Source organism: Globicephala melas, chromosome 14 (genome assembly GCF_963455315.2).
Source record: "Globicephala melas chromosome 14, mGloMel1.2, whole genome shotgun sequence".
Taxonomy (NCBI): Eukaryota; Metazoa; Chordata; class Mammalia; order Artiodactyla; family Delphinidae; genus Globicephala; species Globicephala melas.
Window position 1 is genome coordinate 68,585,509 of NC_083327.1, and position 16,963 is coordinate 68,602,471.

At 37.3% G+C, this 16,963-nt stretch overlaps 1 protein-coding gene across 4 annotated transcripts in view; it reads left to right on the forward strand.

Annotated features, from left to right (window-relative positions):
• The window catches only part of UTRN (utrophin), a 490,808-nt gene that overhangs the window by 284,582 nt on the left and 189,263 nt on the right, over positions 1-16,963 (forward strand). The window contains exon 1 of one of the 4 annotated variants that reach the window (XM_060283972.2): positions 4,186-4,296. The exons of the other annotated variants lie outside the window; for them this stretch is intronic. The gene's annotated coding sequence lies outside the window, so the exon portion shown is untranslated. Of the gene's footprint in view, positions 1-4,185; positions 4,297-16,963 lie in introns of those variants that run through there. 4 annotated transcript variants of the gene reach the window in all.

Consider the following 16,963-nt stretch of genomic DNA (forward strand, 5'->3'; position numbering starts at 1 on the left):
ACCCAGAATGTTTTTCCAGTGTTTGAAAAGAATTCTTTCGTCTCCCCAAATCATACACCCACTGGTTCATTGGATGGTCTCTCTGAAATCTGTGCCAGTTCTCTTGTGAATTGCGAGCCTTCATTTTTTGTGCCAGGTTGTGCTCCAGGCGCAGGTGGGCTGCAACACAGGCAACCTGCCATGGCACTCTACCACCTGGTGAAGAAATCTGTCAGGAGTATTAGAGGACTGTTTGTGACTTTTATTGACTATTCCTTTGCCTTTGAATCTGTGAGCAGAAATCCACTATTGAATAAAGCACCATGAATTCAGTTCAGACCCTGCATTATTGATTTTCAAGCAAAACTAGTGTCATAATATTGTTATGCTGTTGGTTACATTCAGGGTCAATAGAAATGATCTCTTGAGAAATCAGAGGGCAGTTTTCATTGATATTAGGAGCGTGTTCTTGTCTTCCATCTGTCCACACATTTTAAGTTCTTTTTTTTTTTTTATTTTTTTTTTATTTTTTATTTTTTTACATTTTAAGTTCTTAATGATTTAATACCAGTTTTGGATGAGTTAGATTCACTACAACCTTACTCTGGTGAATAGAAAGAGAAGCATTCTCTAGAATGCAGATAACGTGTTTAGTAACAGGAACTAAGAATATTTTAAATCACCCATTGATTCAGCTATCTAATCCTTTCCATCAGGTCATTATTCTAAAACCATCATTGTGTTCTCATTTGATATTCCCTGAATTTAAAATAGTATGATTGGAAGTCTGAAAAAGCAAGTTGCATCAATATGGTACCCAGGCTTGTATTTGGCAACTAATTCCTTCTAACAGCATCAGGAGAGCACATGTTTTAAAGCTAGACCTGCTGAAGTTATGTTTATGAAGGCTAAGGCTGTGAGTGTTGAGTAATATTTGCTTTGAACATACTCCAGTTTAAAGTCACTGTGACCATTCTCTGGGGATGAACTGTAGGAGTTGATTGCCCTTGGGTTTGCATTAGAGTGATCTTAGCCCCCTGCATTTCTTCAGGTCATCTTAGGAGAGTTGAGTTGGACTTCTCTTTAGAAATGTGTTCTTTTTATTTGGCTCCTTATAAATGTCCATCAGCCCTGCTCTACATGGCCAGATTGTTGAAGCATAATAACTTTGCATTTAATAAGCTACATAGATAGAGTTACTATTCTACTGGGAAGTATACTTGCAGGGAGCATAATCTCAAATTTATTGCCACCCACTCAGTATCATTCAGCACTTGCCTGAGAATTTAGGAAGGATTACCTGAAATATGCTGTCCAGTCATTCCTCCAGATCATCAAAATCTATCCCCAGATTTAGCAGGCCTTTGGGAAGTCCCTTACTTTGTATTGTGTTGGTTCTCTAAAAGCTTGCTTTGATTAAGTTGCACCTTGGTGTTTTAAAAAGAGAATACACGTGAGTGTTAATGCACTTACGTTGTAATTCAGAAGATGGATTTTTTTGCAAACTAAATTAAAAGGTATAGCAACCATTCAGAGAAGTCATCTGTCACTATTTGAAAGTTATAATTAGGATAATAATTTTAATGTCACTGTCATATGTTGGAAAAGAAGTGTTGGGGCATAAATTTGAGCTCCTCCCCCCTTCTCTGTAATGTCACACTACTTCAAAATTTGAAAATATATTTGGTTAAATTTCTTTTTAATTTACACTTATTTTTTAATTCTTGATGCTCCTGGGCACAATGTCTTCTTGAATATGATATTCCTTAATAAATATTTCTTCAATTTATATGAATACTCTGCCACAGGCAATCTTCTATTTGAAATTTGAATTTATACCTCAGTATAAATTAGGTAAGTACAAAATAGGAAGTTGATAACTTCATTTTAGTTACAGACTCAAAAATGTTAGAGTTGATTTTCAAAATGTATTTGCTTCAAATAATTTTAGTACTCAGTAGTTAACCATGAAATTTTAAAAAATGAAGTCCATTCCAATTTTATTTATCTGTCCAGCTATTCATTCATTTGTTTGACAAATATTTATTTGTGCTTACTATGTACCTGGCACTATGAAAACATTTGCTCACTTCTTTTTCTTTGTCATAATTAATTTTTGGAGGTTAAGATACTTTATGGTTACATGCTTTATTAGTTAGAGCTCTGCATGATGCTGTGTCACCAAACACAATAATAACAGCCAAAAACAGTCAGGATGCACCAAATATGTTTTATTTGTACTCAAAGATGTAATAGGACATATTTGGATGAAATGTTTAATAAGTTTCATGTTCCATCAGAATTTGTATTTTTTCAAAGAACTATTTGTAAGAGGAGAATTAAGTTGACCACATGTAATTCTTGATGAAATTAAACTATTTAGTCTTTTAAAACGGAACCATTTCATTGTGACACTTAGCAAATAGCCCATTATATTAGATATAATTGCTTTGTGCTCATAGTAAGTTTAAAATCATAAATGACCCCTCAAAGTTTTAGTAGCATATTATGAATTTGCTATCTGTGTGACTAAATGAGCACAGCAAATTCATATCAAATTGGTCAATACATGTTTTATTATTGTGCCCGTAGACTAGTTGGCTTTTAAGTTATTATTAATTTTTTCAATCAGTAAGTAGAAGTATGACCACTATTTCATATTCATTAGTCAAGCACAACTGCTTTTTAAGCCATTAGGAATATTTGGCACTTAAGCAGTGCTTTCTAATTTAAATGATGCTGTTATCATTTGAGAACTCTGCCTATCAATTTGGCCAGTCTAGAAATGCAACCCATTATGGGATGAAGTAGAATAATTAGCTAATGAAGCAGAATACAGCTTTACAACCTCTTAAACCCGAATATGAAAGAAGTCTAGTTTACTCTTAAAACCTTTTGGTGTCTGCATGGAAGAAGGTGTTAATGTGCCTCGTGAAATTTTTCAAGAAGTACACGATGGTGAATACATTTGTTGTTCTACATGATTTATTTCTGGAGAGTTCCTTTAATCTGTGTGAAGTTGCCCTGGAATTTGGTTGAGTTTGTCAGTGTACCGAAAACATAAAGTATCCTACCTCTATGACTTGTAGCACATAATCAGGAGAAGACAAAGTTAGACTGACTCCATAGGAAAGAAGAGAATTTAAGTGACCTCTTAATATCTCTCCCAATTCTGAGCGTGTGATTTTTGTGAATTAATGTTTATATTACAATTGAGTTAGTAATAAGTATTTTAAAACCATGTGGGTGATTAAAGCCTAGACGACCCAGAAAGGGCACTTGGTGTCTTAAAACAAACAAAAAAAAAGTCTTTAACCCTGGAATATCTCACAATATGTATTGTTTAAGTGTGGACTTCTCTTGAGCCAGCACCCCAAGCCAGATATCCTGTATGCACATAAGAATGCGTCTTGTCTATCTGTCTCCCTTTCTTTCTCCTTTTTGCTGAGAAGGCAAAAGGGATGTAATATATTGTATTCCTTTTGTATCATTAGTTTACTTTGCTTACCGTCTGCTTCTCTTGAGCCTGGCTTATTTGGGGTTAGCTTATGAATTTAATGAGATCATAACACATTGTGATGGCCATGACTGCAGAATGGAAAATGTCACTACTACGTACGTGCCAGTTCATTTAAATCATTTTTAAGTACCCACCTGTGCTGCTAAACTCCCCATTTGAATTTTATTGGCTAATATGTTTTTGGTCCAATTTGGGTTCCTTTAACTCTTATATGTAGGTAAATTAATCTGGGTGTCTGTGCTGTTGCCCTTTTAACTTCTGTTCTTGTTCTAATAAAGGTACTATCTGCTTAGTTGGTAGACATATAGCCCTTTCTTATTTTTTTTTTTTTTTGCCCTTTCTTATTTTAAAAATCGACTTGAAAAAGCATAGTTTGTAAAGGGCAAGAAGAACCATGACACTTTGAAATGTAATATTTGGGAGATATTCAATTTCTGCTGTTGATCTGCTGAATTGTAATGAATGAGAAATTGCATCCAAAACAATATTTCCCTATTTTTTTTCACTACTTTTTTTCATCCATTGTGCATCCTTGTTTCTGTATTTCATGAAAATCTGCCTTCTCTAGTAGAGGCTTGGTGAGCTGGGGACAAACAGCTCTGGGGATTTCCCTGTCTGTCTCACACAGACTCTGTACTCTTCTTTTAATCCTACTGCCCTGTTGGTGACATTACCATGAGAATGAAGAGGGAATAAGGGATTCACAGAGAGTGAAATGGCAGTTTTGCGGTCTGAAGCAAGGAGAGGAAAGAAGGAAGAGGAGAGGAGTGGAAAAGGATTCTAACTAGAGGCAGGAGGTGAGTCTGAGGTCTGGGATCGCCCTGCTTTTTGTACAGAGTATATTAAATGAGACCGGCCTGACGAGACGCTTGTATAGTTAGGGCTGCCGTGGTGCATTATAATTAGGGTTGATGTTTCAGTACATGGGTTAGAGCATGGCTCTAAGGTCATCCTGAAGTCATACTGTGTGGCTTTGAGCAAATTAGTTAACCTCTCTGGGCCTCAGTATCTTCATCTGTAAAATGGGGATAGTAATAGTAGTGTTTTCCTCTCAGGGTTGTTGTAAGGATTAAATGAGCTATTATAGACAAAGTGCATAGAAAATGCTTATTTAATTGTAATAGTCTTATTTAATAATTATTAGTAGTAGGAGTGGGAATAGCAATCTGAGTTCCATTTTAGAGAGAAATAGTTTTTTTTATTGCAAATATGGATAGACCATACTGTACATCAAATTTTTCATGGGTCTTCAAAGGAATCATGCATTTTTCTGATTTTGTGCCTCTCCTTTTGTCTGCAGTGCCTTCTTTCTAGAAACATTTACTGATCATTCAGGGCTCATCTCAGATGCCATCTTCTCAGGGAATTCTCTCTGAATGCCTTCAGGGAGAATTAGTTTACCTCCTCCCAGGGGCTCCCATGGTGCCTATAAATTTAATATCTTTAATATGGCACTTATTATAATGAGGCTATCTTCGTACATTTGTGTGTTCCCTTCTTACTGGAAAATGCAGTCTTATAATTTTAATAATTTTAATAATCAACATGTACAGTCTGTGTATATGAAACAGGTGGATGTCACTGCTACTTGATTAGGAAAGATATAAGAGTCTTCTAGTGTTCACAGGTAACACTTCATACCTGTGTGAAGGTCTCTTCATACCTGAGACACTGCCATGCCTTTTACCCTGCATATGAGATCCCATTTTGAGAGTGTAATAAACATCTGCTTCATTTCCCAGGAAATGCTCAAGGGAACTGGTAAGCTGATCTGGATGGTTATGGAAAAGAAATGTTCATTTTGTTTCTTCCTCCTCCTTTTCTCCGTTTCCATCTTCTTTTCTTTTTCCCCCTTTTTCCTCGTCCTTCTTTACCCCTACTTCTTTTTATGGGTACAGTTAATTTATTTAAAGCTCCTGTTTATTTTTGCTCCTCCATTTAGAGATTTACTTAGTCTTGGTATGAATAGATTTTCATCATATTTATGAAGTATTTTATCACATTTTCATGAAATTTTAATTAATAACCAGTTGAATATTTTCTGTGTATAAACTATTTATATAAACACAATATCCACCCCCAATCTGTTAATTGTTTTATCTTACAACAGGTGGTGTTCTATAATTAAGAAAAAAAATAGTACAATTATGACACCAAATTTAAGAACAATAGCCATCTACAAATTTGTGGGATCAGCTGATAAGAGAGATATACTGGTTTATTATTCTTAAATGGATTAATAATAGGTGTTTTGTTCTGATATCTTTACAGTTATTTTAGAAATCATCTGTATTATAATGCTGTATCATCTAATCCAAGGGGAAATAAAGCATGAACATTTATAGGATTTTATTTATAAATGCATCTTTTAAATATGTTTCCTCACAAAGAGGAAATTTCACTCTAGAAAACAGGAAAGGATTGTAGAAACTCCCATCTGCTTTGGAAAGTGCCTTTTCTTCTCATATTGGGTGAATGATTGTTGCAAATGATATCTATTTCATTCTGAATCACTTCTGTTTAAAAATTAGAGAAGACTAATTAATATAAGGGTGAGATTATTAGCAACTTCATAAATACTAGTATAAAGACAGTACTGGTGAGTTATGTTTGGAACACAAAGTAAGAGTTGTCCCCTGGTATCCATGGGGGATGGGTTTCAAATCTGTCCTCCCCCGCCCCCCCCCCCCAGGATACCAAAATCTGAAGCTGCTCAAGTCCCATATAAAATGGCTTAGTATTTGCATATAGTAACCGATGCGCATCCTCCAGTATACTTTAAATCATCTCTAGATTAATTATAATACCTAATACAATGTAAATACTATGTAAGTCATTGTAAATACAGTGTAAATGCTATGTAAATAATTGTTGGGTGTGTGGCAAATTCAAGTTTTGCTTTTTGGAACTTTCTGGAATTTTCTTTTTCTTGAATACTTTTGATCTGAGGTTGGTTGAATCAGTGGATATGGAAACTGTGGCTGCAGAGAGCTGACTGTATGAGAGACATTATAAAGAAATGCCATGACAGTGCTCCCAGTCGACCAGGTTTTTTTTCCCAGAAAATTATAGAAGAATCTCTCATATAAACTTACTTTCTTACTGGTCGTATTTTATCACTCAAAGGAGTAGCTCTGTTGACTTGAGGTCTGAACGCAGTGTGGGTCCTGACTCTGCAACTTTATTAGCGGCATGAGTTGAGTCATTTAAATTCTCTGACCTTCTGTTTCTTTGTCTGTAAGATGAGAAGGGTTGAAATAACTGACTTAGCACTACATTTTATCAATCTTAATAGAAACACTAGTGACATCAGTAAAGCTTGAGCCTATGAAGTCATTTCAGTCATTTAAGGAACTTAGATATAAAATGCACCTTTGAAATTCCTTACAGAGTGTTGTATTTTTATTTCATTCATAAATGGAAATGGATCCCGTTTAGGACACTGGGGAAGTTTTCTTTTAATTTCATTATGGCACACAGAATTTAGTGAAGAAAAAGGATAGCCCCCTTTGGGGTAGATTACTAAGTCAGGTGTTTGAAATTCTTGGTGTAAAAGGTCCTAGGGCCCTGCAAGCTATAGAAACAGGAAATATATTTGCTTCAATATTCCCAATTCATTCTTTGCTATGTCAGTGCTTTACAGATTTCAAGCCTTTTCTCTTTTTTAATGAATATTTATGAAATTTGTTCCCTTCATTCAACAACTGGTTACAGTGCACATCTTAGGGAAATTAACCTACACTGGTAGGGGAAGGCAAGATATAAAGATGAAAGATAGCGATGCCTTTAAAGAAAAAACTCTGGAATTTTGGAGGGCAGATAAAACTATATCACTGTAGCAATAAAAGAAAACAAGTAGAATGAAGTTATTGTTGAAAGAGAGGCACAAAGTGTTACAGTAATTCAGACTTGGGAGACATTACTTCTAGTTGGGAAAACTGGCAAACTGGTCAATGTTTCTCAAGGTGAGAGTGGTGGAAAAGGGGACAAGGGCCCTGGGGGCAGAAGAGACAGTTTGAGTAGCAGTTTGGGAATGGGATTAAGCCAGTATTACCAAGTAGTACTTACTAAAAGGAGAAAGGTAGAATTAGGTCAGATTACAGAGAATTTGGATTTCTTGTAAAAATTTTGAACTTGATGCTTTCTAGATTCAAGGAAGTTATTAAAGGTTTTTGAACAAGGGAGTGCATCAGTTTGTGTTAGAAAGATTAATCTGGCTACAGTGTATAACATAGAGAGGTAATAGATGGAAGGAAAGGGGAGAACTGGGTATGTTGATGTTATTAATACTTTAGCAAAACAATAACAACTGAAGAATAGAAATGTCAGTGAAAATCAACAAACAATAGTTGATTTGGGCAGTTAGATTTAGTAGGAAGTAGTCACCAGTATCTGGTTATCAGGGGTGTATGAGAGAGGGAGAGGAGAGTTGGAGATGTTTCCCAAGATTTCAGCTGAGAGGACCAGAAGGCGTGGTTGGTAGGACCATTACCAGGAAGAATGAAGTGAGGCTAAGGTTGATTGAGGCTGGGCAGAGGGGACAATGGGAAGGGATGAAGAGTTAGGCTCTAAATTCATTGAGATTTTGACATACATTTCAGCTCTCCAGCTAGAGATGTCCAGCAGGCTGCTGGCCATACAGTACTAATTTACTGTAGGAAGTCAGACCTTTAGGAAAGCATTTGAGTAAGTAGCTCTAGGAACTTAGGTTAGAAGTATATGCTTCATGAGACAATGAGTATAGTTATTTTTTTGGCAGTGGAAATAAGCCAAATGCCATCAGTTAGGTTGAGGGAGTAATGGGGCTGAGAGGTTTGTATGCAGTTAGATGATAAACATGGAAGAATTGATGAGATGCTACTGGAAAGAAGCCAGTGCATATAACTCAGCTTGAGCACACAAGCAGACTGAGTTTCAGATGCAGAGCAGACACAGTGAACTTCCATAATACTAGGTCAACGATGAATTAATTAATACCGGATAGATTTCTTACCAAAATTTCTCTTCTGCTTTCATCAAATATTTGATACCCATACAGGCTACCTGGAGTATGAAAAACTATGTTCTTACCCATTTTGAGTTGTGTTTTTATGGTGTTTGCTTTCCATGGAGAAATTTGATAGGATCATTTGTTGGTGTTTATTTGTATATTTAATTCCTGTGTATATTTGATACCTGTGACTTATCAACTTCGTTAGTTTTCAGAATTAAAAACTTGAATTTTGTTATGAAAGCATTTTGTCTATTTTTGGCTTGTAAATAATACCTGACATAAAGTCACTATCATTAGGATTCACTTAGATTTTTCAAAGGAGGTGGTTGAAAAGCTTGAGGATTCAAGAGAAAAAATTGGTGTACTTTGTTCAGTCAAAAGCTACCAAATTTATGAGGAAATGTAATAATAAAAGTGCTTATGAAATGATTTACTCTGAATATTTTCCCTAGAGCCCTTTAGTCTTCTGTTACTTACTAGAATCAATTCTATGCAACATGGAACAAAACATAAATTATTTCTTTGGATCAGTTGAATATATTTCACCTTCCTTTTATGCATGTATATATGACAAAAATGATTGGGAAACATTGAATGATGCTTAATTATTTTGAAAGTAGAAACAAAATTAGAGACTTATAAAGCTTAGTTCTGAAACTGAAACGGGGAAAAAAATCAATTTCCAGCTAAAAATCTTTCTGTTGACCCTGGGTCAAGTAAATAGTTTTCTTTTGAGACAATATTTCAGTAGCTGCTTCACAGATATTAAAGCCTGACAGTGGCCAGCAAATAATTCATTCCCTGCACCCTGATAGTTCTACTTTTGTCTCTGCAAATGCGGATTTGGAAAGATCTTGATTAAAATATATGTAGATAAGCAACAAGAATTTACTGTATAGCACAGGGGATTAGATCCAATATCTTATAATAACCGACTGTGGAATATAATCTGCAAAAAACCAAAAAGAAATTAGTATGCTGTACACCTGAAACTAGTACAATGTTGTAAATCAGCTATACCTCAATGAAAAAAAATATGTTAAGTGACGGGTGTTTATTTAGAGAATTAGTGAGACCCCTGGTTTACATTTTTAAACCAGTCTTCCCATTATCTCTCGCCTTTTCCATTTGTTTTCCATGTTACTACAAAAATTATTTCAATAAATCTGAAAAACTCTTGCTTATGCATCAGTAATAAACAGTCCATAATTCTTAGCGTGGCTTTCAGAAACATCTGCAGATTTTCTGTTCACAAAGTACCTCTTTTCCTTTCCTTTTCTTTTAAAATTTAAAAAAACTTTTTATTTTGAGATGATTTTAGACTTACAGACAAGTTGCAAAAATTGCACAGTGAGTTTAAAGTACCTTTTTTCGAACGCTAGATCTTCTACTAGGTTAAGGACCAGGTTTTATAAATACCTGATATGGTTTCCCCTCAAACATGTCATTGGCTCTCATTTTACAATTCTACTCCACCTTCAAGACACAATCCCAGAGCTATAATTTATGAGAAGCTTCATTTCCATTAGTTCAAAATAATTTCTCTTGGAGAATTGGTCGTTGTGATAGCAGTGGACTTGTACAAGACAGCAACTGTCTGGAAGTGAGCAGATGCTCCCCTGCTCTGTTTCTACCCAGTAGCCCTACCGCCGCTGTGGTTTTCTCCAACGTTGAGGTTGTCACCTGTCTGACGTCAAGTTTGTGCCATCATTTTCCTTACACACAGTTCACTTCGTGCATTTATGGTACCTGTATTTCAGTTTGCAGCTCTGGTGAATAGCTTATGTCTGAGCAGATCAGGCCTCTTTTGGTAACCATTTTAACCATTTTCAACTGTACAGCTCACTAGCATTAAGTACATTCACAATGTCGTGCAACCATCACCATTATCCATCTCCAGAACCCTTGCACTATCTCAAGCTGAATCTCTGTGCCATGAATCAGTAACTCCCCATTCCCTGCACCCTGATAGTTCTACTTTTGTCTCTGTGAATTTGACTCTCTAGACAGCTCCTATAAATGGAATTATACAATGCTTGTCTCTGCATCTGACTTATTTCACTTAGCATAACGTTTTCAAGGCTCATCAATGTTTTATCATGCATCAAAATTTCATTCCTTGTTTTACATAAACACAGTATATATATATATATATATATATATATTTTTTTTTTTTTTGCGGTACGCGGGCCTCTCACCGCCGTGGCCTCTCCCATCGCGGAGCACAGGCTCCGGCCCACACAGGCGCAGCGGCCATGGCTCACGGGCCCAGCCGCTCCGTGGCATGCGGGATCCTCCCGGACCAGGGCACGAACCCGTGTCCCCCGCATCGGCAGGCAGACTCCCAACCACTGCGCCACCAGGGAAGCCCACACAGTATATATTAATATTTATTTTGCACATAGCCACCAGAGAAAATAAGCCTATTTTGAACCATTATAGATTTTATATGTATATAAATGTATGAAATTATATATAGATATAATTTTAGTAACAGGTATGCTATACAATAATTGTCTTGGCACCATATTGACTGATTTTTTTCTTTTTTAAAAGTTGTGGTATAATACATGTAATACCATCTTAACGGTTTTTAAGTATACAGTTCAATGTTAAGTACATTTCCATTGTTGTGCAATCATAATCGCCGTCCATCTCCAGAACTCTTTTCCTTTTTGCAAAACTGAAACTCTACCTATTAGGCAATAACTTTCAGTCCCTCTTTCCCTCAGACCCTGGCAACCACTGTTCTGCTTTGTGTCTCTGATTTTGAATATTCTGGGTTCCTCATAAAAGTAGAATCATACTGTATATTTATTTTGATGACTGACTTATTTTGCTTAGCATAATGTCCTCAAGATTCATCCATGCTGTAGCATGTGTCAGAGTTTCCTTCCTCTTTAAGGGTGAATCCTATTCCATTGTATGTTGGATAACACATTTTGCTTATCCATTTTTCTGGTGGTCAACACTTGGGTTGCTTCCAGCATTTGGTTTTATGAATAATGCTGCTGTGAACATGGGTGTACAGTACTTGAGTCCCTATTTTCAATTCTTTTGGGTATATATAAACATGACTTTTTAATCAGGCATTTTATTCATCTCTCATAGTTCTTGTCCCAATGTATATTTCCGTTGATATCTAAATGCATATACTATTCTTTCATTATTGTATTCCTGGGAGGCGTGTGGTAGCCCCTTTCTTTGAAATGTGTACAGAACTCCAGTGCTTGAAACTTCCATCTGAAACCATTGATTCCTATCCCACAAGAATTGCACTGAAGCTCTGCTCTTTGGAAGCTCTGCTGAAACCATGCTTCTGTAGAACTTCTAATATTTGTAGCTTTTCTTTGACTTTTTCTCTAGTAGATGTTCCTTAGGTTAAGCTCATTCATTTATTGATTGCTGTCTGAACTGGATTTTCTAGCTTACTCATTATCTAAATTGAGTCATCTAATTAGAGGACATGGAAACATTCAGTTGATTTTTTTTTTGTTGGTGTGTTGAGACAGAGGGTTTCTAATTCTATGAATCTAATTTCCCACTTTGAGCACTCTGAGGCCAAGGGTTATAGATTGGATAATTCACAACACTTACCTTCTTGGGATACATCAGCTGTCATTGTAGAGAAGAGCAACCTGCCCTGGGAGACAGGAGGATCTGGGGTAAGACTGGTTTAACTAATCAGGCCACTGAACCTGTACCTGTAATATACCATGAATTTTGGGGCTGTAGAAATAAGGCTCTACAACTGTTAAATTTGATGAATGATTACCATGTGTATCGAAAATTGGTTACTACATTTGCAGCTCTTTTTTTTTTTTTGAAATTTTCTTTTATGCTGAGTGTGGGCACTAGGAACACTTACTCCTATATTTGAGATCTTTCCCTTTAACTGTGAGGGCAAATCTTCATTACCTACTCTCAATTTTATTATGATGTATAGGTGAAGTATTTTTGGTTTTGGGTTTTTTTTTGGTTTTTTTGCGGTACACGGGCCTCTCACTGTTGTGGCCTCTCCCGTTGCGGAGCACAGGCTCTGGATGCGCAGGCTCTGTGGCCATGGCTCACGGGCCCAGCTGCTCCGCGGCATGTGGGATCTTCCCGGACCGGGGCATGAACCCGTGTCCCCTGCATCGGCAGGCGGACTCTCAACAACTGCGCCACCAGGGAAGCCCTGTATAGGTGAAGTTTTAACATATTTACTTATTTGTTGGCTTTTACTAATTTTTCAAAAAGTGTTGCATATATTTAGTTTTTTTAAAAAGTGGAAAGGATGTGTAGTGAACATTTTCCTCCCATTTCTTGTGTGTTCTAGTGTGTTCTAGGGATACTTGATGTAGTCCTTTTATTGTACAATACAGCATATATACAGAATGGTATATAAAACATATATGTACAGTATAAAGAATTAGAATAAAAGCCCTTAGGAAAAAGTTGTTGCTGGTTCTTCAAAGCTGTCTGTGTGCCTCCCTGGTTGGACCCTCCTCTCTTCTCTCAAGAAGTAACCATAATTCTGACTTTCATGATAACCATTCTCTGTGTCCAGCAAGGAAGCAGGGACACTGAATCATAAATGCCCTTGTTACATACATCATTTAAATGTAGAGACTGAGTCTTTAAAGCACTGATGAATTCTTCATCATATTTTTAAACTAAATTGCAGATGTTTCCATGTAATCACAGTGTTCCTCATCTGAGCTGAAACTCTGCTGTTCCTTTAGCCGTGACGATTTAGATATTTGAAAAGTAATTCCACCTATAAGAGCACTTCAAGATTTAATATATTCACGTTATTTTAGGCATATTGCACACCGGCTAATGCAGAATGGAGATTTGGGAAATGGAAGATAATTTTTAAAATTTTAGAGTATTCAAAAATGACATCCAGGAATTAGTAAATTTGTATTGTGGGAAGGATTAACATTCAAAAAGAGAGCTGAGTCTTGTTCATTTTGATGACCTTCAGGGTGCTTATACATAACAGCTTATTAATAAATGTTTATTGAATAGTACTGACCTGAACTGTTCATCTGTCGTATGTATTCCTAAGTCTTTCTGCATTCCACTAATACTTCTTCCTCGGTTTGATGGCTCGAGGTCAGTATTTATCTACCTGACTCTGTCCTGTGCTGCAGTTGTCACCCTTCCTTGTCCCTTGCTCAGCTCCCCATCTTTTACAATAAGCATCCTAAGGAGAATTTTCAGGTTTCTTTTGATCTGAGTGAGAAAAGAAAGAAGAAAAGAAGATACTTTTATTATTTCAACTTTGGTTCTCTCTTCCCTTCGTAGTTGTATTAGCAGTGATGTCCCCTGACACTGGTTGTGATGGAGCAGAGGCTGTCAGATCAGCTACACTGAAAAGACTCTTCTCAATCCTGGTCTGTTGCTGAGCCTGATAACTAACACCCTCTCCCAAGATGAGAATGTAGGGCACTTTTTTGTTTTGTTTTGCGGTACGCGGGCCTCTCACTGCTGTGGCTCTCCTGTTGCGGAGCACAGGCTCCAGACGCGCAGGCTCAGCGGCCATGGCCCACGGGCCCAGACGCTCCGCGGCATGTGGGATCTTCCCGGACCGAGGCACGAACCCGTGTCCCCTGCATCGGCAGGCGGACTCTCAACCACTGCGCCACCCGGGAAGCCCTAGGGCACGTTTTCAAGATTGCTTTACTAGAAGTAAAAACCAAAGTGTATTTGTGCATTTATAACTATTCATTTTAAGATGTCCAGGAACTATTCCTGAGTAACTTCCTGTTTAGAATTAACTCATTTCACGTGGCAAACTCCAGCTATGCTGATCCTTGGATATTTTACCACACAGCTCATATTCCAAAGGTTGGAGCAAAGAGAGGAAGCTTGTAAAAAACTTTCCTTTCACAGAACTTGTAAAATATTCATGGTTCACGATTCGTCATTCTTTAAGTTTCAGAAATGACAGGGTAATTTGTGGAAACAAGTAATTAAGGAAAAAAAAGGTTTTGTGATGGAAAGGAGGAGCAGGCAGAACAGAGAGCTTGGCGTAGGTATTGGAAATCCATGGTAATTTAGCAGGTAATCAGAGATGTTGAGAACAGTGCTTGTAATGATTTCAAGGAAATATAGAATATTTTCTTTCATTTTGTCGACTGTGGGTCAGTTCTCCAGTTTGCTTCCTCTCCCATTTCTTGTTGGTGAGAGCTTTGAGCTCTATCTTTTTTCCTTTTATAAAAAAGTCATTTATTTTGTTGAAAATTATATTCCAGTTGTCATTGGGAAGGCAATAATGTCTTGTGCTTCACTATGGCATACTAATACTTCGAAAAGAAAGAAAAGGAAGGAAAAGAATTTAGAAGGAACAAAAGCTAAATTTTCCATGGTGAAGTAATTCTGAACTTTTCTGAGTAATCCTGGAGGACTGACATTCAGATGTTAAAGGAAAAGTCTTTCAGATGCCTTGGCTTCTGAGGGACCTGAGGAAGCTACAGGGTACATCAAAACGAAAATAAATTTATTAGAACCTGTATCTTTGTAAGCTTTCTGAGTTCCCTGAGGATCATCCAGCCGTCAGAGTATCTTGAGAGAGAAAGTTGTAGTGAGAAAATTCAATTTCCTCTTAACTCAGTCCTGTCAGAAAACTTAAGTCTCAGCCTCTCTAAAGGATATGAAAAATCTTTTTTTCTTTTAAATTTGGTTTTTTGGTTATTCATGCTGTCTGTATTCTACATGACAGCTGTATCCATCAGTTAAAGAAATCTTTTCTAAATATACTGAAACAGAAAGGGAAATCGAGTTGAGAAACATTTATGGATACAGTTACAGAGTCTCAGTAAGAGATGGACATCTCCCCAAATATAAGATCCAGGAAGTACAGTTGTCCCTAGGTGTCTGCAGAGGACTGTCTCCAGGACTTCCTGTAAATACCAAAACCCAAGGATGCTTATATATAAAATAGCTTAGTATTTGCATATGACCTATGCACATCCTCCTGTATACATTAAGTCAACTCTAGATTACTTATAATACCTAATACCATGTAAATGCTTTGTGGAATTTTTTTTTTTTTTTAGTATTTTTGATTTGAGGTTGGTTGAATCTGAGGATGCAGAACCCACAGATATGGAGGGCTGACTGTAAGAGAAACTTATAGACAGTTTAAGGTATGGTTTTTATCTTAACTACTTTTTCCCTGGGAAATTCCAGAAATATGAGGACTGAAATAATAGAAAACATGGCTTCCATGTCCTCCGACCTTTAAATGGTCTTTCTTAACAGCAGGGATATGCAGTTTTATAAAATATTGTTTTCAGTATTGAGCCACAGAAACGCACTTCTCTAATGGTAGCTAATATTTGGATTTACGTGTTTATTTTCACCCTATAATAATGAGAACATACCAATGATTAGCTTTCACAAATGTTTGAGATGCTGTATAAGAATATACATCATTTTATATTCTAAACTTTTCCGTTTTACAGTGTGCTTTTAGACAATATATGGCATAATATAGTACTTTGTCAATACTTCATTGCATATTTGCAAAGAGGCATTTGAGATAGCCAAACACGGATCCCAATGATGATGACAATGGGCTACCATGCACTCAGAGTTCTGGATCGTCGGGTAGCCTGGAGATTCAAAGACGAATTCCTTTAAAGCTCATTTCTAAGCAGCTATGCCATTGGAGCCATTGCCTTTACCGTAGAACACGCATCCGTCGCTTCTCTGGGAACTGCTGAAAGTGCCTTCTTATCGCTTCTCCTGCTTCTCCTCTCACCATGAGCCTCCCTCATCCAACTGCTGCCAAGGAAGCCCTCTAACAAAGCCGTGTGGCTGACAGGGTCTTGGTGCTCCGGCCGGGTGTCAGGCCTGAGCCTCTGAGGTGGGAGAGCCGAGTTCAGGACATTGGTCCACGAGAGACCTTTCGGCCCCTCGTAATATCAATCAGTGAGAGCTTTCCCAGAGATCTCCATCTCAACACTAAGACCCAGCTCCACTCAATGACCAGCAAGCTCCAGTGCTGGAAACCCCATGCCAAACAACTAGCAAGACAGGAACACAGCCCCACCCATTAGCAGAGAGGCTGCCTAAAATCATAAGTTCACGGACACTCCAAAATATACCACCAGACGCGGTCCTGCCCACCGGAAAGACAAAATCCAGCCTCATCCACCAGAACACAGGCACCAGTCGCCTCCACCAGGAAGCCTCCACAATCCACTGAACCGACCTTACCCACTGGGGGTAGACACCAAAAACAACAGGAACTATGAACCTGCAGCCTGTGAAAAGGAGACCCCAAACACAGTAAATTAAGCAAAATGAGAAGACATAGAAATACACAGCAGATGAAGGAGCAAGGTAAAAACCCACAGGACCAAACAAATGAAGAGGAAATAGGCAGTCTACCTGAAAAAGAATTCAGAGTAATGATGGTAAAGATGATCCAAAATCTTGGAAATGGATTGAAGAAAATACAAGAAACATTTAACAAG